The following is a 23,161-nucleotide window of genomic DNA, read 5'->3' on the forward strand; positions in this document are numbered from 1 at the left end:
CTGAAATCCATTTGACTGGCTTTGAGAAGATAAGGAAGCAATTTTTGACCCACATCTCATTGAAAGTATATTTTATTTGACTGGCTTCTGGCTAAATTTGGTCATATGTGTTAGGGGGTTTTGTTTGTTTAAATTGTTCCTGACATACAGTGAAGTGTTCCATTGTAACTTTTTTTTTCAGATTTCTGAGAGACTGAAGGCATCACAAATTTGCATATTTATCTTGATGAAAGCTTATATTTTGGGGTATTTGTGATTAACCATATTTATATTAACTACTGGTCTCTGTCTAAAGTTTTCATCTGTAGAAAATAACTTTTGAAGGAGGGAATACAAACTTTTTTCTTGTTCCGTTTTCTGCCAAGTGAAATGACTTATTATTATTATTATTATTATTTGTTTGTGTGGAAGAGAAACAGCATCAAGTGGTGCTGACCAGTGTTCCTGAAAAGCAGAGGGAAAAGAGAGGGGAAAAAATAAATTGATTTTTCGATAGTGAGATAACTAGAAACCTAATGGAAATAACTTCTGTACGCACATTGCGGGACTTTCCCCCTGGTAATGAATACAGCATGGTAACTGCTTCAAGTGAAAATATGTACCATGACAGAGGAGAAACGGGATCCAGCCACTATTGCAAACTAATTTTAAGTAGCGCCTGGAATTTTTGGATAATAAAGAAGCTTCCTCTTCTCCGCAGTAAGGAGTTGGGCTCCGCAGCCTGGGCGCGCATGTGTCCGGCTGCTGGGACGAGCAGCCTGCCTGGCAGCCCGTGGGGAACTTGTTGTTTCCTTACGGGTTTACTGTGTGGGTTGGGGGGGAAAAGTGTTCCTTGCAAACCTAGGAAAACAGTTGTTGAATTATTTTTTTATTTTTACTTTCCTTCCATGCAACGATGATGCACGTTTAAATACACTAGGGACTTAAAAGCCTGTTGTCCTATAATTAATGTAAGGTAAGAAAAAAAGATCATGTTATTAGCGTTACATGTTTTGGGGTTTTATTTCTTGGGTTTTATTATTATTTTTATTTTTTCTCCTATCGTTTTAGGCCCAGTGGGCTGTAGTATCCAGTCCCTCCTGCTGTGGGCTGAGTGTTCCCAGCCCCACATAACATCACGGATTTATATTTTGAGTCTGTAGCCCTCTGCTAGGAAACCTCGTGCCATGGCTGCGCCGCCAGTGGCCCCGCGGCTGCCTCGAGCACCGCAGAGAGGAGACCTCTGCTTCTTTTTCCTTTTTTTTTTTTTTTTTTTTTTTCTTCCCCCCCCCCCCCCCCCCCCCCTCTTTAAAATGCTGGGGCTTCATCTTCCCGCTATTGCCAAGCTGCCTTAATTCATTCTCCATGCTGAGACTGGGTGGTTTGGGCCAGCAGGATCAGGCCCCATGGTCCAGTGCTGTGCAATGAACACCTTCAAACACGCATTTCTGAGACCCCCCCAGTCACCTCAATAAGCACTGGGGACCTTAATGTGCAAAGTGCTGCTTCACAGCAATTCCTGAATCATGAGAAACTTCCTCATTTTTTTGCTTTTATTTAATTCTTCCCCAGGAGCCTCTTTTTTTTGCCCCAGGGAGTGTGTGGGGGTGTGAGCGGTGTGGTGCTGATGCTTGCAATGAGCCAGGCTGGGAGCAGGGGAGGGACAAGGCAGTGATGGTTAAAAGTTCAAGGGTGAGAGTCTTGCTGAACCAAGGGCAGATCTTGAGCAAGGCAGGATTTTGCCACAGTGTTTGGCTGTTCCGTATAATCCCAACTTTCCAGTGGCAGCGAGGGTTTAATACCTGCTGCCTGGTTGCCACCGCGCTTCACAGCCTCACCGGCAGCACGCGGGTCCGTGCGGAGCTGTCGGCATGGACACAACTAAGGCGCTTGCTCAACTCAACGTGTTGTTTCCGCTGGGTGTCGCAAGGTTCGTTGGCCCCAGGATGTTTGGGAACAGTCTTGATTCTCCCAGCTGGACTTTGGGCATTAATGACTGTATCTGAGCAAAGACCAGTTCCTCCAGCGCGTTCTCGTCAGCTGCATTGGGTTGTAACGAGCATATCCTAAAGGACAGTTGTGTTCTCTGGGGTGGCTTTGCCAAGCTGCTTTCCTGTCCTAGTTTTCTCCATGAAAAAGAAAGAAAAAATTAAAAATCAGCTATAGACTTTGCACTGCATTGTGCTTAAGCACGCGGGGACTTTTACTGGTCCCCTCGACACGTGCGCAGGGCTCAGCTCCCCCTTGGCCATTGAAGCAGCTCCCCGTGATGTTGCCTTAGCCGCTGTGCAAAGTCTGGGAGAAAATGGCCCCAAAAAAGAAGGGCTGGGCTGCTATAATCAGTCAGCAAGGCCCTTGTGTTTGCATGGGATCATTCCTTTAGATCTGAGGAGGGTTGAGTTGTTCAAACAGATGGCAAAGATTATTCGTGTTGCTGGGGTTTCAGCGCGCTGCTCTGTTTCAAGCATGTTGCCCGATATGACGCACGTGACAAGTTCTTCCCAGCACGACGCTGGGGGGGGGACGACATTGTCTGCCGTGATCGGGTTTCATGGCCTCACCTGTCGAGCTGCTGAACTTTTCAAAGTTGACCATGCATTGGGGCTGACTTATGTGGATGGTGGATCTGCCTGGCTAATCGCGTTAGCGCAGCACCACGCGGCGTGCCGGGGAGCATTGTGCTCCTTCTTGGCATGAAAATGATGGGAATGAAAACCCATGGGCTCGACTCTGGGTTTGGAGATTTATTTATTTTTTTTATTTTTTTTTTCTTTTCAAGTGGGCCATGGCAGATGTCTGTAACACACACCAAGCTTTGGATACCTCAAGGCGCTTCCAGTGAAGGCTTTGTGTTTAAAAGCATCCAGCAAGCCCCAGATGTGGTGGCTATAAAAACTCTACCCAAACCACTGGGTTTTTGAGCTGAGTCTCCTGATCGTGGACTTCTCTTACCATCAGGCCTCGCATGCTAAACGGCTGTTTGCTCGAGCCTGGATTCGGTGCTATTAATCCATCCCAAGTAGGAAGAAGTCTAATTTAGCGATTGCTCAGTGTTGAGCGTTCGTCCCTGTTGGTGGTGTCACCATGGGTGATCAATGGGTTCAGGGGGTAATGAATGGGCCAGGGTCATGTGGGACGGGTAATGTATGGGCTCAAAGAACAACAAAGAGCCGGGCGCGTTATTTCAGCGGTGTAATTCGGAGTTCAGGGGCTATCGGCTGCTACCTGTTGTCACTGTGTGGTGTGTGAGGAGGAGCTGGAGGAGAGGCCTCTTCCTCGGTTTGTGAAATGACTCAAGTGCTCTGCTGGGTCCTGACTTGCTGCTGATGACTGTACCAGGGCTTGCCCACGCCGTTGCAATTTCAGGTCTTTCAGCAGCTTGCTGTGTGTTTCTTAATTAGCTCGCCAGAAACACCGTGTGCTTTTTAAAGGAGCTCAGCTTAGCAGCCGGCACCACCAGCAGCCGAGTAAATGGACTTTATCTTGACTTTTTTTAATGGAAACAAGGGCTCCCATGATGAAATGCATTGGTTATCGGCAGGCTTGGAGGGCAGGTGGGGTTAATTCACAGCAGGGGGTTACCGATGGCGCAGCTTTGCCATTAGGGAGTTGCTCCTGGACTGGAGGTGGTTGCAGGGTGCCCAGAGACAAGCCAGGAAGGGCATCGCTTTGTGCCACGGGGCAGGTGAGAAGCGGAAGCCAAGGGCAGGAGTGCAGTCCCTCTTGTCTGGAGCATCTCTCCGCCTGGGGATGGTGGACACTGCTCAGATGTGGTGTGCAGTAGACCTCAGTCCTTCATAAAAGCGACAGGAAGGAGACGACCTCTCCTGGTGCCACGTTGGCTTCAAGCATTCCCTGTGGCGGTGTTCTCTTTGTAAGAGCTCTGAAGGCAGAGGAGGAAGATGGACTCTGTGACAGTGACTTTGCACGTGGTGCCCTTGTACTGGGAGGGAGCGAGGGCCATCGCGGGGTGCGGAGGGGTGCGTGGGAAGCTGTGAGTTGGCTCGTTTGGCTGCTGACCTGTGAGACCTCGCGAGTGCTGCTGGCAGAAGACCTCAAGTAAATAATTCAGGATTTTAAATGTCTTCTGTTAAAATACGTGAGCGTGGCACTGCCCTGCCATGTGGTGGGTAGCAGGGAGAGAGAGAGAGAACTTAGAGAAAATCAGTGCCGTGTTCTGCTAAACTCTCTACATCTGCGTTAACTTCTCAGAAATGCCCTGGAAGTAGCTGCTTCAAAATCTGTTTTGTTTTCTCGCTACAGAAGAAGGATGGAGAAAGAACATCTGTACTGCGGGATGCTGTGACTTAGTGCTGGCTTCAAGGGAGCCGTCGCACATTACGTCAGCAGGGGATCTGACCCAGAACTTCAGTTGCAGCTGGTCGTGGGTGCAGGGCCACGTGTGGCTAACCCTGCTCTCCGCGTGGCTTTGCACAGCATCACCCGAGGAGCTCGGCTCTGCCAGCCTTTGCTGGGGAGCGGTCCTCCCTTGTCCTTGCCTTCCTGTAAGTCTTGCGCAGCTAAAATTTGTAAGCCCAGAACTGTCATCTGGCCAGTCCTCTGGGCTAGTGCTGCTGGAGGCTTCTGCAAATCTACCCGAGTGGCTGGTTTGTTATAAAAGCGAGCAGTTGTAACCTCTCCCTGGAACTGGCATGGCCTCTCCCCTCGGGTGCGCGTTCCTGGCAGTGCAGCAGGCAGCTCATCCAGGAGAAGTGAGAATTGCGCATGGGCTTTCACTTTATATGCCGGTGTATAATATTATAGGTGGATGTATATATTTTATACATCCCTTGCTGAAAGTGAATGCAAGGCCAGATCCTGTGTTGCCACAACCACAGTCTGGCAGCACTGAGTGTGGCTGGAGTGAAAATGCCGGTTCTCTCTAAAAAATATGCTTTTCTCCTGAGAAGTTGGCTCTGACGAGGAGATGAGTCTTCAGCAGCATGCTGGTGGCCAGCACCGGACCAGGTGCCCGGACTGGATTTAATGCAGCCCAGAGCCCTGCCTGGGGGAGGGCTTCAGGATCAGGCCCTCGGCGTGTGTCCGTGTGAGTGCAGAACATGTCTCCACAGAAGCCAAAATCCATTACAGCGATTTACTTTGACCAAGCAGATAGGCAACCCTTACATTAAAGCCCCGAGCTTACAGCCAGTCTCGAGCATCACATGCAAACTTGTCTTAAAACCTGAAAGTCCGTGATGTAGAGATGCGCGGCACGTGGAGGTGTAGGAAATCTTTAGAAAACTGCCAGTTAGGTGAAAAGTAGACTGGACTGGCATTGCAACTGGGTTAAATGGCATCGGTGGTTTTGATTTGGAGCGGGGTCCATGGGGCTGAGCCGGGCGATGCTGTGGCTCGGCACAGAGGTCTTCCCGTCACTAGGGGGAGGATGAAACCCTGGCGTTTTAGTAATAAAATGCTTTGCTGCTTCATTGAGCCATTAAATATTTGTTTAAAAACTGGCAAGGCCTGCAGCTTTGGCATGCCTTCAGTTTGTTTTTTCTAAAGGTGTATTAGGCTTGGAATGTGAGCAGGAGGTGCTGGAGCAAACAGCAGGTGTCCCAGCCCTTGGGTCCCAGCCGCGGCGGCACACGGTCCTCAGCTGGTTTATGCACGAGGCTGCGAAGGTGGCTGCTAAATGTGGGTGGCAGAGGGACCCCCTGGCTTTCTGTGCCCCGTGGTGGGGTGAAGGTGATGCCTGACGCCAAGATGCTGTGCCACTCTGCTCCAAACCCCCTGCGCTTGCCTATGGTGCCACCTGTAGTGAATTGTGCCGGATTGGAGCTGGTCCCCTGAGTGCTGTGGCTGCCCCCATATTCCACAAGTGGGTTAAGACGGAGGAAGCTCCCAAAGGTCTTGCCCAGGATCAGCGGGGCGGTGGGCTGCAGGGGTGACTGTAAACACATCCCTGAACATCTGCCCTGACTTCGCCACAGCTGGACTGAGCAAATTGGGCTGCCGGAGAGCCAACAGCCGGAGCGCTGCCCCTTGGTGAGGAAGGGCTTAGCAAAGTTCATCTCCTTCCTTCTTCCCCAGCGCCGCACACTGAACTTGTTGCAACTTAACACAAAGCTTGTAGTTGTTTTGTTTGGTTTTGTTGTTGGTTGTTTTTTTTTTTTTTCTATTTAATTTCCCTCATGAGCTGGTCTGGTAGCTAATGAGCCTTGGGCTGTCTGCATGGCATTTTGAAAAGCGGAGGGAATAGCTAATAGGGGGTGTTGAACTGCGAAGGAAGCCTTGGGAGAAGATATCAGCCTTGCCAAAGCAGAAGTGGAATAGCCGGTTAGGGTTTCAACCTGGGTTTGCTGCAAGCCGAGAGGGGCCGGGAGCTGCTGTCTGCTCCAAAGCTCCGTAATTACAGGCTGGCGCTGGCCGGACAGCCGGACACGCAGGAGGAGCCGCCTGCCCCACGCCACGGCTCGGCACACACCGGCGCCTTGGCCGCCTGCCCCGGCTGCACCGCGCCTGCTGGCTCCCCCCAGAGACAATTTCAAGGTCACACTGCTAAATGTAGTGTAATAATTAATTAAGCTATATATAAACAGAAAGCTCACGTGGTCCTAAAGCAGATTAAAAGCCCGGGAGTTTCCTCTCGCCTGCCTTCCTCCCCACGGTCGTCTTCCTCAGTTCCTCTGTGGGTGAGCCCGGCAGTTGTCACGCGCCCAGCCGTCCCAGCAAGGCTCACCAGTTGGGTTAAGCAGCATCTGAGCCCAAAAGGCATGGGGGCAGAGCAGCACCTGCTCTCATGGATTCCCTGGCTCACCCAGTTCCCCCATCAAACCCAGTCCTCGTGTTGGTGCTGGAGGAAAGGACACGTGCAAAGTCTCTGCCCTCCCAGTGCGGATGGCTTTGCTGTGTCGGTGCCCGATGCTGGGAGCAGCTCCTGGGGTTTGCCTTCAGCAACAGGCACTTCCAGACTCTCTGTGTGGGGTTTGCAGCGTGGAGGTAGGGGAATAAGCTGGGCTGGGTTTCCTGGAATAGCTGCAGCAACTTAGAGTTTGTAATGAGCCTTGAAACTGAACCCAAACAGATGCTTGCCTTGCAGCTCCCGTGGAGTTGAGATTTGTATGGTATCAAAACTGGTGCTTTTTTTTCCTCCCTCTTGCATCTCTCTATCTGAAACTGGTCAAAACTCGCTCATTCCAAGCCCTGAAAGTAAAAATTTAGGGGTAATGTTTAGTTCAAACTCTAGATTATTTTTAAGGTAGCTGCAGAAACACCTCCGGAAAATTAAGAACTGTGTTCTTAATCAAGCATAGGGGATGCGCGCTGTCGAGGCAGTTGGAGAAGGGCACAGCAGCTTTCAGCACTTCCCGATCAGGCTGGGTTTTGCAGGCAGGGCACGTGCACGCCACGAACCCATCAGCAAAGTCTGATTCTTGGCTTTGCACAGTGAAATCCTTGGAAAGCCGAACAGACCCCACGGCCGGCTCCAGGAGCACTGGGGCAGTGAGTGTCGGCACTGCCCACGCTTGCTCCAGAGCCTCCTGCTTCCCAGGCCATCTCCTCCTGCAGGCCAGCTGACCGAGGGCCACCAGCAGGGATGGGCACTGGTGGGGACAGGTGCCCGGGGCCCGTGGGCTCCACACGTCAGGTTGCGTTTGGGTAGTGCAGGGTGGCCATGGCTCTCAGAGGCAGAGCTGGCTGCCTCAGTTTCCCAGTGCCAGGCTGTATCCACATCCCGGAGATGGAGGCAGAGAGAAAAGACTCTGTGAGGATGGAGCCCCCACCAGTTCAGCCTGGGTCGGAGGGGGCAGGGCTGTCTCTTTGGGAACCCAAGGGTGGAGAGATCAAAGGTACGGGTGAGTCAATTACAATTCACATTTGGTTCATCCATATGTTTGGGTATTTGAAAGGCTTCAATAGTAACTCGTTTTATATCTCTTATGCCCATTGATTTGTTAATCTGACACTTGGTTTCATCTGAATAACAATAGCTCTCATTCAGAGTCCTCAGTGTTCAGGGAAAAGTCATTTCACTTGGGTTGTGCTCCAAGGCCTCAGCAGACCGGCCCTCTGTGCTCCTTGTGTAGAAGGGCAGGGGATAATTCAGCTCCATCACCTGCTCTGGAAGCAAGTCAGCTCTTGATGGAAACTGGGTGGGATGCAGAAGGTCGGTGCTGGGTTTTGACACCTGTGACTTTGCTCCATAAGGTCCTTTCTGGTTGCCACTGTAGCGGTGGCCCTGCCGTCCCAGCCAGCGGGGTGTGAGGAGGTGGGCAGGGTTACAAGGACAGACAACCCAAGCAGTCATGGAGAGCCCTCTTAAACACAGCCCGAGTGAGTGTGCTGGACTAGATCGAATCATTGGTATGGCGATGTGCAGTCTCTAATTACGCGAATGCCTTTTTAATTAGAAGCAGTGCTTTGCATCTGTTGTACTTGCAGCAGAGCATCTCCACCAGCTGAGCCTGCTCTTTAAAGAGCTCTTGACTGTATTTTGTTGCCTGTTTATGACCACGTCATGATCCCATGTAATGACTGGGGCAGGAGGGGAGTCTGCAGACAAACCTGCTCCTTCATGTTTTCTAATTGGTGCCTGTCTCCCTTCTGTGCTGGGAGCTTCACTCCTTCCTTCCCAAGGCTGGTTTGGTTCCTTCTGCTCTACCCAGAGTCCCACAGCATCGCTGGGGACCCACCACGGGACGCAGTGGCACCACAAACCTGGAGCTGAATTGCCTCAATGGGAATGCTACTTTTTTGTCCTGGAGCTTCTTTTTTTTTCTTTTCTGTCTTTGATGTTTGGCATGAGGGGTGAAAAGGATGGGGAGACTCGGGAGGTTCATACTGGCCTGGTTGGAGATGTTGGGGTGAAAAAATCCCATTCTGGACAAATGTGTCTCCCTTGCTGCCCTGGTCTGTTTACTATGGAGCAATCTTAATTTCCAACGCTACTTCTTTATGAGTGTAAATCACAAATCCATTAACAAATGAGTTGAGGTGACAATCCCATTTATGCTAAAATGCATTTAGGGATCAGTACTGAGAGGATCACCAGTGCATTAATTTGCCAGGCCTTTTGTTCCAGCAGGTGGCAAATATAGCTCATCCCAACAGGGGACATGGGACACGCCAACTGGGCCAGTGTCCAGATCACCGGTGGTTTGGGTCATGGTTGGTGCCACCCTTCCCATGCTGGGAAGCAGGCAGGAGACTTTCAGAGATCTATTGGGTGGTCAGCTTGGAGTAAAGTCTAAACCAGTTTTAAATTATTGTCCCACTGGATGGGATGCTCAGGGTAACGAGCAGCTAGCTGGTGTGTACAGGGTGTGCTTGGCTGGGCACCTTCCCATGTAGCTGGTCCACCTCTGGTGAGTTTGTTATTCTCCACCATTGGCTGGCCACTGGGAAGGTGACCTGTGTGCTGACAGTCGGAGGGGCAGCCCCTTGTCTTTAAGACAGTCAGGAGGAACCTCAGTGCCACACGGCTACAAGGCTGGTTTGGGTGTTGCTGGAGAGGCAGGTGAGTCCTGCAGCTGCTGCAGTTTGGCTGGAGCTCAACCTGTCTTAGGAACATGTATGCGTTATCCAAAAGGGCAGAAAAAAAATCGTAACTTTCTTTCTTCCGTAGTGAAAATGGAAAGCTGGATGGTTTCTGAGCTGTCGTTTCGAAGGCCTCCACTGTTCAGGCGGTGCTGGGTGCCAATGGGATCCCTTTAGGTGTAGAAGGTGGATTCCTGGAGTTCCTACATGGCTTTTTGAAGAGCTGTAGATGTATATCTGTCTCAAGGCTGCCACCCTGAGAGCTCCCTTCCCATGTGCTGCGGAGGAGCTAGCAGGCTCCAGCTCAGCTGTCACGTGTAAGATGCTCTAAGGGCTCTTGATGCCCAGAGGAAAGCGCTGCTGGGTGAATAAAGCTGCTTCCCTGCTCCCCTCCCTGCTTCACTGTGCCCACGATGAGGAAGAGGAGCAGGAGCAGAGCTGTCACATGACTGCTACTGGCACCAGTCCCTTTTGGGGCTCTTAACCCAGCGCAGGGGTTTAACCCCCCCTTCGGCATGTCTTGCCCCGGTGGCATTCACATGGCCGGGATGCGCCCCCTCGCATGGGTCGGGAACCGAGGGCTGCACGCTGGGGCGTTGCTCGGGGCAGAAAGGGGCTCCGGGGCTTATCGGGAGGCTTTTTCCTCTAATCGCGACTGTAGAGCCCCAGCGCAGGAGGGCTGGGCTTGATTAGGAGAAATGCGTGTCAAGGTGGCAAGCAAAGCCCTCCCCGTGCAAACACGGGGCTGCTGGTGCGGGCGTGTAACAAAGGGCGGCGTTATCAGCGTGACTGTCACCTGCCTGTGCAGGCACACAGAGCAGGGCATTAACTTCTGTGCTGGGGGAGAGCACAAAAGACCTCTCAGCAGGGCTGTGATTTATGAACGCGGCAAAAGGGGAACGTGGTCCTGCCCGTATCTCGCCAGGGTGGTTTTGTTCGGTGGCTGTTGGCTTGTGCAATGTTTGTTTAGTTTGGGGGTAGCTCTTTGGTTTATTGGTGGTTTTGTTGGGTGGTTTTTTTTCCTTCCTTCTAGCAAAATCGGAGCAGGTGAAATGCAGTGGCTTGGCCGTGCCCCCGGGGAGAGGGGCGGTGTGGGAAGGGGTGCTGAAGCTCATTGCTTTGTAGTCCTGTCCTGGGTGGAAAATTTTTAGGTGTTTCTGAGCGTTCAGCCTCTGTGTGCCAGGATCAGCCGCCTGCATCCAGCTGCTTTCGGTGGCGAGAGCGGCTGCTGCGATGGTCCCCGCATGCTCGCTGAACTGGAAAGTTAATTTATAAGTATGTGCCACGGAATTCCGTATCCATATGAACCCTATGGACCCCCACACTAGAGTGGACCCAACCAGGGGCTGCTTCTCTTGAGCTAACCCCTTTTTTGGGGAGCGACTTGCTCTTGCAGCATGGCTATGGAAGCACTGCAGTGGTGCGTGGCAGCCGTGCGGCTGACTAGCGGGTACGTGAAGGGACCATCTCCCCCTGCATTAGATGCACAAGACATGCCCTTTGGGTCCAAACCAAGATGTACTCTGCTTGCTGGGCTCCCCACCACCGGCGTACGGTGTAACAGGTCCCTGGAGAGGGGCCTTGAAGAGCAGGTACTGTGGGGATGAGGCTGATGGGATAAACTCCTATGGGCTACCTGGGTTTGGAATGCCACTGGAGGTTGTAGCCGGGGGCAGGAGTCTCAGGGTGCTCCGAAATGACAAGTGATGGGTAGCAGGGTGTCTGTCCTGTGCTAGGGGCAGGGTCGAGCCCCACGACGCATCCCTTCAGGGGAGCCAGGAGGATGCTGCGCTCCATGTGTGGTGATGGGCGGTTCGGCTCTTGGATGAGTCATGATGCCACTTGGTTTCAGCATCTAATTCTTGAAACACCTGGTGCTTCTGGGACACCAGCTGAAAGCCAGCAAGCTGTGTGCAGTCCGCAGTGCTGGCCCTGTGCGCCTCCGTGCCTGCTTCTGCCTCCCTAAACCACAGATCCCAACAGATCCAGGGGGTTTAACCTGATGGAGGTTGCACCCTTTGCTGCAAGGAAGCATTTTCCCAAGACCTTTGAGGAGGAGAAGTGTTGAAAAGATGGGTGAGTAGCAGTGCCTGGGGGGGTTTAACACCTTTGAGAGGATTAGTGCCGTTGCTACAAATTAAAGAGAGCAAATGGGTGGGTGTGGGAGCGGTCAGTCCGGGGCTATGGGCGCTGTGCGGGGCTGGCAGGTGCGTCGCTGCTGGTGCTGCCTGATGCTCCTGCCTCATGGATGGTCGTGGCTGAGCCTTGATGCAGGGAAGGGGTGAGAGGGATGAGCCTTGGGAAGAGGCTGTGGTGTGAGCAGTGGGCACCGGTGCTGCTTGGCCGTGGCCGAGCTGCTGCTGCGTGGTGAGAGAGCTGGTGGCCGGTGGTGGGCTTTGCGGTGGGAGCAGCCACCGCCTTCTGGAGCTGAAACCAGACCCTTGAGATCAGGGTATATGGGGCTGGTGAAGCCAAGTGACAGGTGTGTTGGCCCCATGTCCTCTGCTGCAAGAGCCATTTCTGTCACCTGGATACCATGGATGTGTTTTGGATGCCCCACCAGCTGTGATTTCTTTACCTGTTTTTTTAAGCCTCTTCCAAACCAGGCTTCCTTTACTTAAGCCTACTCTGAGCTAGCAAAGAGATGCATTTTGGGTTTTGCCTTTTTTCTTCCTTTCCACAGATAAACTGATAACTCCAGACCTTGACTCTCTTGCTTTGCCTTATTTTCTGGATGGGGACATGACTTTTGTGCTTGCAGGTGCTGAGCCAGTGCAAGCTCAGCAGACACTAGTTCCAGCTTCCCGCGAAAGGCAGGATCAGTGCTACCCAAATAAATCTGAGTTCAAGAAGTAACATCTGTGGTACAAGGTTGTGTTAAACCAGCAGCCTCTCCAAGAGGTTCCAAGAGCAGAGCTTGGTCTTGCAATGAATCCGTAAGTGGATCTACCAAATCTTTGCATAGCAGGAGCTTAGTACACATAATGTTAACTCAAGGCTATAAATTTTTGAGGGATGAGAAACGGCTGGTTTTTCTGGTTGCGATAGAGTAAGAGGCAGAGGGAGTCCAGAGAATTTATTTTTCCCCAGGAGTGAGTTGTGAGCACTGAAATCTCTGCAGATGCCTAAAATTCTTCCTCTTTCCTCCCTTTCAGGCTGTTGTCTGTTTAATTTATAGAGAAAAATGTTTCTACTGCTTTGCAATAAACTCTTGGATACTGGGAGAGTAATCATAGCTTGTTCCAGACCCGCACCAGTGCAGCTCTGGAGTAGCTGCTGACTTAGGTCCGTGCCAGGGTGAGCAGAGCCGGACTACCTGCTGCTGGTGGAGGACGTGAGGCTTTATACTGGGGGCCTTCAGGTGCCAGAGGAGAGGGAAGGAGATTACACTGGTGCAAATGGGGCGCTCCTGCTGGGATAAATTCCAGTTAAACACGCCAGCGGGGTGTCCTAAGAGGCGACACGGCACAGGAGTAAAATACACAGTTTGGCAGAGACAGCTGGCCCTGCGATCTGCTGGAGAGAAGTCTTTAGTCCCAGTTTGCCAGTTAGCTCAGTCATGTTTCCTGCTGGGTTTAGGGTTTTTCCCGCCCCCCCCCCCCCCCCCCTTAAATCATGAGTTTCACAGAACTGCCTCTTCCTGCTCTGCTTTTAAACAAAACCAGTCTTTTTTTCCTTCTGGGGGGAGGGGGGGGGGAACGGAGACAGATTAGAGTAATCTCACATGACTTGACCAGTGGGCAGTGAAGTCCGGTGATGCTGGGCGATATTCTGAAGAACTCACCCATAAACAGCAATTAGCTTTTAATCGCGGCGCTGCTGCCGGCCCCCGCGCCCGCCAGGAACAGCACCGTGTGCTCTTTGTCGGCCAGAGCGACACCGGGGGGACCCACAGCCATGAAAGGGAGCCGGGGGTGACCGGGAGGAATAAGATGCTCGTTTCAGCCCCACCCCCTTACTGCGCTCAAAAGCTCTTATTTTCAGAGCAAAGCACTATTGAAGCATCCGGACAATGGAGACCAAATCCTTCTGGGGGAGGGGAGGTGCTGGCAATTGCATCTTTTGTTGCTTTTACTTCTTTACTTGCCTATGGCCTCCCCCACCCCTCCAAGAAATCCGCATAGATGCTCGCTAGATTATAATGCAATCACTTTCTTGGGACCTTGCTAATAGGATTATAATTATTACTGGAGATGAACTGGAGTGAATAGAATATTTACCACTTCATCTTAAATTATTGTAAATCCCTCCAAAGCAGCTCTTTGATATGTAGAGTGCTGCGCCCCCCCCCCCCCCCCCCCCCCCCCCCCCCCCCCCCGAAGATAATTATTTAGTGGAAGTTCAGAGCTTTTAAGTGTGATGGGGAACAGAAAGAGGCTTCGGTGTTCACATAAAGAGAAGGACCTATATAATGAACTGGGGAAGCTGATGGGTATCTTGCCTGGCTCCAGCAGAGGAGAGGGGAAGGTTCTTGCTGAGCAGTTGTAACACCTCGGGCTGTGGCTGGGGGAAGAGGGGAGGAAATAATTGGAAAATTGGCCCTTCCTAGTCCAAAGGCAGTCCCACATCTCCGCAGCTCATGTTCCATCAGTGCATGAGTCCACCTGGTGACAGTGGCAATATTTGTTGCGTAGGGCTGGAGAAGCTTCTGTTTGAGGAATGACCGAGTAGGCTGTGAGACCTCAGCCTGGCAAAGAGATGTCTTGGGGGAAGATACGGTACTCCACAAAGTCAGAGCTAGGCTGGAGAGAGAGGCAGGGATGGACTGGTGTGACGGTGCAAGGACTGGGGCTATGGCATGGCCGGGAGCTGGTGCACAGTGAGCAAAGCAAGCAGCCAGGGTGGGCTGTGCACCTGGGGGGTCTGCGTGGGTCCAGAAGGAACCTGGACAAGGGGTTGGAAGAGAGATTGATTGATGGACAAACTGCATCAGGCCCAGGAAAGCCCCTGACCTGAGTTTGGATGGAGGCTGGGATGGGCATGCCCTGGTCCTCCTGTGGCCAGTGCTGGAGACCCCTTGGCCACAGGAGCTCTGGCCTGAAGGAGAGGGCTGCACCCAGCGGGTGCCTCCACATGTGCACCCGCAAGTGGGGTGCATTTCTCCTGAGGTTTCAGGCTGGTGCTGTCCCCTCAAGCCCTTCCTCCCAAAGGCTGCCGGCCTGGAGCATCAGGGGTAGGAAGGGGGATCGCTCCGGCCAGCCGCCTCCATGACCGACTTCATGCCTTTGCATCCATTGCCAAGGGCGGGCACGTCCCAGGAGTGACGGCTGCGTCACCCATCAGTCTGAAAGGAGTCTGCATGGCTCTTTGGCCTCTTGTGCTCTCTGGTGAAAGCACAGACCCTGTCCCTGTGCAGACAAGGCTCCCAGCAGGTGTTTCTGTGGCTCTGAGTTACTCCTCCCCTATGGGCTGCATCTATATGGCGCACCGTATATGGCACTTAGCTATACGAGGCAGCAGCCCTGCGAGGGGTAACATGTCTTTACCTTGGTTATGAGTCTGTGCTTCCAACTGAGCCACTTAATCCCATGAGGTGGGGGAGGCGTTTCGGGGCGGGGGTGGGTTACGGCTGGGCTGGGTGGGAGGCAGCCTTGTGGCAGAGGCTGGTTCAGCTCGTCACACCCATTGCTGTTCCCAGAGGTCCAAACCCTCCGGGTTTTGTGCCTGGATCAGGCCCTGCTCTGTCCGGGTCTGGTGCTTGGATGCCGCTGCAAACTGCTCGGCGCTGTGGCCGTGCAAAGCGCCCCATGTCCCTCGTCTGCGGCGTGGGGAGGGTCAAACCCCCGTGGTGGCTCCCAGGTCTGATTTGAGTGCAGTGACTTTGGGGGAGGTGGATCAAGTCTTTTATAAAAAAAAAAAACCCACACCCAGCCCCCCTCCAAAAAAACCCCAACCCCCGTGACTGCAGCAGCACGCCGTCCCCCCCTCAAGGCGCTGCTTGCTTTGATTTGCCGGGGCCGTTTGGCGTGACCCGGCTCTGCCCACGTGGAGTGGGGACGAAAGGACCATCTGCCGATGCCCCACGTCTCCCCGCTCTCCCCAGCCTTTGATGGGTTTTTTTATCCGCATCAAAGGAATTTAGATCAGACTCCACGGCCAGGCCAGAGCCTGTTCCTGTGGGGTATGTGGTGATGCCACCCCTGACCACCAGCCCTGGTGCAGCCCTGGAGCAGCTTCATGATGGGGAGCCTTTGCACACCGTTACCCTCCTCTCCTTTTCATCCCCAAACTCCCCAGCAGGTGAAAGGTGCCTGGCAGATTTGGGGGCAGAGAGCAAGGAGAATGAGAAAAACATTAATTTCAGGCCCACATATTTCCCCCCCCCCTTTCCCTCCTCCTTTACCTACCCCTTCCTCACCCCCAAAGTTCATTAATTCCCATCATCTGGTTTGTGTAAACGTCGTGGCGAGTGTTTGACGGAGCTGGATAGGGTTACACCCGTTTCAAAAAAGGCTGAGGCTAGTTCCCAGCCGTTCCCTTTTATTGTTGTATAATTTGCCAACCCAAACAACGGGCTCCTGCTCGAGACAAAGGCGCACATGTTGCCCTTACCACTGGTCATAAAAAGAGGAGAGGCTGCGTGCTACTGTACAGGTCCTCGGTGCAAAGGCAGCCCGAGCCGGGGAAGATTTTGGTAAGAAAAATGGGATGTATCAAATAATAACCCAGCAAGTGCTCCCACCCCAAAAGAGGAATTTGCTGTTGCTTCTCTCTCCATTTCTTCCTCCTCCTCCATCTTCATCCTTCCCTTGTCCGGAGCTGCTGCCACCAGAAAGCAGAGTCAGAGCCAAGTGGGCAATTCTGAAGCCAGTTGATCTTGATGCTGGTGGCAGGCTCCGGGATGTAATTAAAACGCTTTATTACTTTAACGGTCTTTCCCTGGGCTTGTCAGGTTCTTGCTTTTAAGGAGTGTTTCTGGGATGTGATGGTTTGTGATCAGCCCTGCAGTGAGGAGGGCCAGGTGGGTCCAGTGTGGTGGCCTCAGGAGCTGAGCTGGTGATGCTGGTGGTGCTGTGGGGTTTTGCTTCCCAGAACATGACAGGTCTCTTGCTCACTGTCAGGCGCCAGTACAGCGCTACAAGTGTGTGGTTTTAGTCCAGCCCTTGGCTGCTCTGACCACCACTGTATATTTTTCCTGCTTACTGACAGCAACATGCTGCTTTGGAGACTGGGAACAACTGGGTATTGCCTTGGCAGAGCGGCTGGGCTGGAAGGCAAAGCTGCCACCCCCATCCTTTCCTGGGTGCCTACAACTCTTTTTCACGATACTAGATTTAGCTCACTTGGCTTAAATTTGTTTATTAGGATGGGGGAGGAGAGGAAAAGGCAGAGAAGCAGGGGGATTTAGAATGAGAACTGCAGTGCAGGGCGGGAGTGGCAGTAAAGCCCTCCTCAGAAGCATGTTTGATGTCAGGCAGCGGATGGGCTGACTGTGGTTTGAAACAAGCCCTTTGGCTTTAGTGGGATCCTGGCTGGAGCAAAGCCGAGTGGGAGCATGTTGGGATGGGGACAGGGGACCAAACTGCCCCTGGGGACAGGGACAGGAGAGGATGCAGCAGGCGGGAGAACATCAGTGTGGGAGGGGATGAGGTTCAACCTGCCTCATTTTCTGCACGTGTTTCCTCTGAAGCTTTTCTTGTTTGCTTTCCAACCTGCAAATTAGAAAAGCAGCAAAAGTTATAACAAATTCATGATGTACACCAAACTGTACTATGTTCCCAGTCATGCTGCCTGGGCTTGTTGTCACCTCGGGTTTTCAAACCCCGTCACGGCTCTGGAGGCTAAAATTCTGTGTCCTCCCAGGGTGGGAGAAGAGCTTTTGTGTCTACCTTTTCCATTTCTTCACCATAAGCTTTCAATCTACTCTGTGCGGTTTCTTACACAGCCTTCTGGGAGGATTTGGGGGCTTTTTCCCCAGAAATAGTCAGATTGCTAAAATTTGGTTTTATGGGAAGAAATCACTTTTTGTCTTCTTGAAACACCAGTCAGGAATTTAGGTAGGAACTGACCAGAAGTAGGTTGGATGCTCTGCATGTGCACCACCAGGCTGCAAAGCAAATGGTTCTGGATTACAGGCCTGAATGTGGCTGATCTCCAAAACAGTTTGACTTGCTTTTTCTCCCCTTTTCCCTATTTTCCTTTTTCTTAGGGAACAGCTGTAGGGGGAAAGTCTAGAAATTCTGCACCAAAGGCGGTTCTTGCTGTGTCTGCTGGCAGAGCTGCCATGGGGACTGCTGTGAGCATCTCGTAGCTGCATCCAGATGCTACAACATTTTATCTTGACCGTAACAATGCTTCTCTTGCTTTTACAATACTCTCTGCACAGCTGTCTGTCTCCTCTAGGAGAGTTTTGTCATCCTTTTAGAGGGAAACTGAGGCAGCTCAGAGGACTGAGCAGGAAGGGTGGTCTGGAGCGGAGGGGGTTGAGATGGGAGGGTACCATCGCTGCGGCACGGCGCACCCCGATTCTAACACTTACCAGAGGGACTTTGTTTCTTGAGCATGCTGGAGTGGGGGGAGCATCTCCAAAAGTGATGCTGGGTGGCTCCGGGAGCTGGGTAGGAATATATCTAGCACAAAACCCATCCCAGGAAGGAAAACTCATCATCCGCTCAGCCCCGGGACTCCTGTTCGGCAGCAGGAGCACCTGGGCGTGCCGGGTCTCGGCTGGGCAGCCTGACTGTGACCCCCGTGCGGGCAGGCAGCTGGGGATGGGCGTCTCTGCAGCCCCCCAGGCTGAGCCCCGCCGCAGGGCTTCAGGCTCCGGCAGACCCCGCAGGGGTTTATCCCAGCAGGTGCTCACGGGTGGCAGGAGGTGCATGAGGGGACCAACAGACGTCCCTGGGGATAAAATCAGTAACGATTGCGCGTCGATTTGCCCTACCTGTGGCGAACAAGGCAGCAACAGGTTGCAGGGGTCCCCTCGCCCCCCCGGCCCCTCGCCGTTCCTCCTTGAGAAGTGGCAGCAGATTAGTCCGGAGCCCCTCTGCGCAGACAAAAGCTGCCACAAAGGGCATTAGGCTTCAGGATTGGATTACCATTTGGCCACCTGTCATCCCCACTTTGTAAATTTATCTCGCTCTGGGTCCGGTTTTCACATTGGAGAAGTTTGCGCTTAAAAAAATATACAAAGTCTGCCTCTCCGAGCAGCAGCCTGGTGGGGTTCGCTTTAGCATCCCTTCTTATTCCAGGCTTCAGGGCTGCGTGGGGCTGGGGATTAGGGCTGTTTGAATAAAGAGAGCCTTTATTACATTAGTCTAAGTGGTTAATAGGTAAAGTAGGCCAATCCATCTTTAGACTAAGCCTATCACTTCGCCTACGAAGGGTGCAGGCTTCACTGAGGAAATATTCATTAAAGGAAAAGCTTTTCCCCTGTCCCTCTTGACATGTTAATAGCTCAGGGTTAGGGGCTCTGCTCTCCCTGCCTGCGGAAAATTCATAGCTGTGCTCACTGTGCTCACGCAGCAGCTCGCTCCTCTCGCTGGGACCCCTGATGCTGCCGGCAGCTCTGCCGAAGTCAGCAGAGCCGTGCTGAGCCCTGTCAGGCTCGGCGGGGAGCGAAGGATGCCAGGAGTCTGTGGCGCTCCTCATCCTCGCCTTCCTCTTCCGTGCTCCCGAAGCAGGTGCCTCGTCCCTTCCCCAGCAGGGATGCAGGGAGCGGGTTCGAATGGCGCGTAGAGGCAGTGCTTCAGTGGTGGGACTCTCTGCTGTGGGATGTTCTCAAGGCCAAAAGTATTTGTGGGTTTGAAAGGATTAGACAGTTCGTAGCCACTATGAAATGGGATGATTTGGATGCAGATGCTGGCTCCAGAGGTCTTTGAACTCCAGGTTGCCAGAAGGCAGGAGGATAACAAGGCAGGAGGGACTGCTTGCCAAGCTTTTCATACTATCTTTATTTTCCACTACAGTATCTGCTACAGCCCTCAGTGGTGTCTCCATCAAGCCCGCCTCGACTGGTGCAGCAGCTTTTGTCCAAGGGCTCAGCGGAGCTCCCCGTTTCCCACAGCCTGACTCCCTTTGTCATCTCCCTTTCCTCTCCCGTACAGGCAGCAGCAGTAGCTGCACCTCGGCCGTCCTTACCTTGCACCAGGCAGCGCTGGCAGCAGCTGCCCAGGTCTCCAACGCGCCTGTGAAGCCTCTGTGGCAATGGGGGATCCCACAACTGCCAGGAGCTGCCCCAGGGCTGACCTGTGTGTGCACCATTGAGCTGAACATGGGTTTCTGCTGAAGCCCAACTCCTTTTCCCCAAGGGGTTTGTGTCCTGCCGGGCACCGTGGTGACAGCTCTCCTGACCATTATGGCTCCTCTTTCCCCTTCCCTCTGCCATGGCTGTCATTCAGTGCAGCCCTGGCTGTCTTGGAGCCCCAGGAGCAGATGTTTTCAGAGCTGGAGTCTGCTCCTGCTTCTACCACCGCGTATGTCCAGCATGTTGTGTTGGAGCTGCAGTGCTATACGTGGGCCAAGTTGCCCTTCTCCAGTTGCGGTTTGAGTGGGAACAAACGGTTCTTGGTGACTTTTCCACCAATGTGAGTTCAGACCAGCCAACTTACCAGTTCCTCCTCTCCCTGAGGCTCTGTTGTCTCGGCTGCCAGCATGACGGATGGTGCCTCAGTGGGAGATTATGGAAACCATGGGAAAGCTCCTCACAACTGGCAGGCCCATGCAATAAAACTTCGCTTTCCTGGATGTGATGCTTTCAGAGGTTCAAACCACATCCATGGGCCACAACATTTGGCTTCGCTTGCTGCTGTTTAGCTTTTATGCAGCCACTTTGCAAACAAGGCAGTGTCTGAGACAGTCTTGAGGATCGTAGTTTTGGGCAATGCCCGTCACCTGTCTGGGTACAACAAAGGAAGAGAATGCCAGAGCTAGGGCCTGAAGGCTGGCGTTTGTGGGTTCAGTTCTCGTTCTTGGGTTGACGGCTCCATTTCTCTCCATTCTCACAGTCCACCTGAGCCTGTGCTGACGGGCCAGAGGGCAGTAGCAGGGTCAATGTGCCTCATCTTGCTTCTCTTGCTGTGATGGGTCACCAGCAAGATGTGCTACAAATGCCAGGGATTTGTGTCCTCTCTAAAAATAGCAATTTTGGGAGGTCTAGATGTGCACAGAACTGAGTGCTCTCAGCTCAGTTGGATGTTGGATGTCCTCAGCTGCGAAAGACCTGTGGGTTCTGCGAAAGGACTGACATCAGGCCGGTGGATGCCTCTTAGATGAAGAATTGCTCCTTACTTTCTTCTTCTTATATGGTGCACTCCTCCGTGTTTGTCGAAACGCTAATTAGGAGCCTGTGTTTTCCAACCAGATCAACTGACTCAGCACCTCCACCCCCGGCAATTTCCTCCTGTTTCACAGCCCGGCCCTACCCAATGCCTGTCTTGTGCAAGGAGGAAAAAATAAGCCTTGCGTCATTCCCAGGAGACCGATAAATACTGGCTGTAGTAGTCCTGGAGGAGAAGTGGGTCTCAAGGTGCGGGGCCCTGTGCAGCAAGCAATCTGATGGAGCTGGGTTGAAGCCAAAGGGCTCCAGAGCAGCACAGCCATCCTGAGCACGTCTTGGGCAGCAGCCTCCTCTCCAGGCAGGTCCCAGGCCATTAAAGACTTCATGGGTTGAAACCAACCTCTTAAATCAAGCTGGAAGGCAGTTGGTGGCCAGCGCAGGATGTAGAACTCGGGTTTAATGTGGCCATAAAAAGAGACACCACTTAATAAGTAGACTGTCGAAATCCACATCAGCCCACGATAGATTTAAGACTTGCTCTCTGGGCATTATTGACTGGCTCATTCTGTGACGGCATTACGGGTTTGTGGAGTTGGCCAGAAAGGCACAGAATTAGTCAGAGTTTTATTTTGGTTAATGTTTTTTGGCAAACGCTGGCTCCTGACTTCCAGAAGCTCTCACATCCCAGGTGCCTGGTAGACCAGCGTGATTTTTATCTGCATATGAAACTCCACTTGCCTTGAAATCGCAGCCTTTAGGGGTTGCCACCACCCTTGGGCACGGCTAGAGCTTTCCACAAGCTGACACCCCCTCCCTGCACAGTCCAGCTTCTCCCAGTGACCCGTGCAGATCTGGTGGGGGGACCATCTCCCACCATGGATGGCTGGAGAAGGGGCTTTCTGGGCAGCCCCTGAACACACCTTGCCTGTGGGGTGGAAGTATGGTCGTTGGGTGTCCCTCGCCAGTAAACACGTGGCATAGAGTTAATGCCAGAAGCTGATGAAGTAAAATGCCAGGTACAGTGTGAGCTAAATAGTATTTATGGGTTGCATAAATAGCTACCGACCCACTTTCATACGCGTGTGATCATTTTTGATTCAATCAGACCTCTCATTCCTGGTTTTCCTATTACTTGGCCTCAGAACGGATGGGTCAATTTTTTTGCCTTGGCTTCTTAATCAGGGTAACCATTGGCTTTAGCACAAATTAACAGTGACTTTTTTAATTGCAAGAGCCTGTGGTGATCTTTGCTGTAGAAGCATAAAAGCAGTAAGGGAGGAGATGGCCATTGGGGAACGAACAGCCTCTGTGTGCAGTGTCATACGTCGGAGGGGAGCGCCGCTGGAGGCTCACAGATCGCACACTGCCTGAGTAGTTCTCTGTGCTGGGTGGATTCTTTGAAAACTTAATCAAGTTTTATAGCTTTAATTTTGTGGCTGACTCCCCTTTTGCCTTTTTTTTTTTTTTTTTTAACTGTCTTCCAACCCAGAGCAAATGAGTCCCATTGGGTTGTAAAGGGAAAGAACTGGCAAATGGTCTGAAATATTTCGGCTTGCCTAGTGAGTGATAGGAAAAAATTACTCTTCCTGCTGCGTGCCGCTTCCATCATTTCTGTAAGCTCTCTATTTTTCCCTGCATGGTTAATTAGAAATCGCCAGGGAATAAGGCGGAATTGCTGAAGGCTTTAGGTTTCGAGGGGGTGTTGTGTTGTGAGGGTACCATGAGCTGAGCTTGTGTTCTCCGTGGTCGTAGCCTGTATCCTGGCCGACCTGCTGCAGGCTGTGTGGCAGTGGAGGGAAGAGGTTCTCCTGGCTGGGTGCGATGTGCTGGAGGTGCCAGCAGCAGCTCTTGATGCTCCTTCTAGTGCATGTTAGGGAACCAGTCTGCACAGCGATAGGGCACAGTAAAGCAGTGGGTGAAGCTTGGTGCGAGAGTACCGGTGCGGTTGGGTGAGGATCTGCTGTTGGTAAGCCAGGGACAAATTGCACCCTCTTGCCTGAATTGGTAAAAGTGTTGTGTCTGGGATGCTAAGGATGCCCAGACAAGGTGGATGTGCTCCAGTGAGCTCCTGCTTCTCTGGGGGGAAAATGAGCTCTGGGTTGGGGCTGAGGGCTCTCTGCTGTTGACCTCAGCCAGGAGAGCTGTGCGGTGCAGCTCAGGACTCATCCTGACCAGTCTGGAGCTGGTGTGGTACATGTAGCCATGCTCCAGGTGCAGAGTGTAGCCCAGTTAATCCACTCATGGATAACTGGGAGATTACTCAGCTGGATTTCTAATACAGTGGCCTTTAATAATAATCCCCCCCTAATCCCTAAATCAATGGAAAATGGATTTATCTGTACAAGCTAAATGGCCTGTGTAGGCATTTTAGGGAGAAGAATTCTTGTGTATCTATGTGTGAACATATGTGTGTGCGTGTATATATGCACATGCATATTTTTGTTCCCATTACCTGCCGTTCTGACCCATGTCTGTGCTTTG

At 52.4% G+C, this 23,161-nt stretch overlaps 1 protein-coding gene and 1 long non-coding RNA gene across 2 annotated transcripts in view; one reads left to right on the top strand and one right to left on the bottom strand.

The window, feature by feature from the left end:
• The window catches only part of LOC121081308 (heparan sulfate glucosamine 3-O-sulfotransferase 3B1-like), a 30,241-nt gene that overhangs the window by 2,754 nt on the left and 4,326 nt on the right, over positions 1-23,161 (top strand). The window lies entirely within an intron of this gene.
• On the bottom strand, positions 1,282-23,160 carry LOC121081313. Its single transcript, XR_005825644.1, has 2 exons — positions 17,942-23,160; positions 1,282-17,114 (listed from the first exon to the last, which is right to left on the bottom strand). It is a non-coding gene; the product is annotated as an uncharacterized LOC121081313 (long non-coding RNA).

This window comes from Falco naumanni, chromosome 1, assembly GCF_017639655.2.
Source record: "Falco naumanni isolate bFalNau1 chromosome 1, bFalNau1.pat, whole genome shotgun sequence".
Taxonomy (NCBI): domain Eukaryota; kingdom Metazoa; phylum Chordata; class Aves; order Falconiformes; family Falconidae; genus Falco; species Falco naumanni.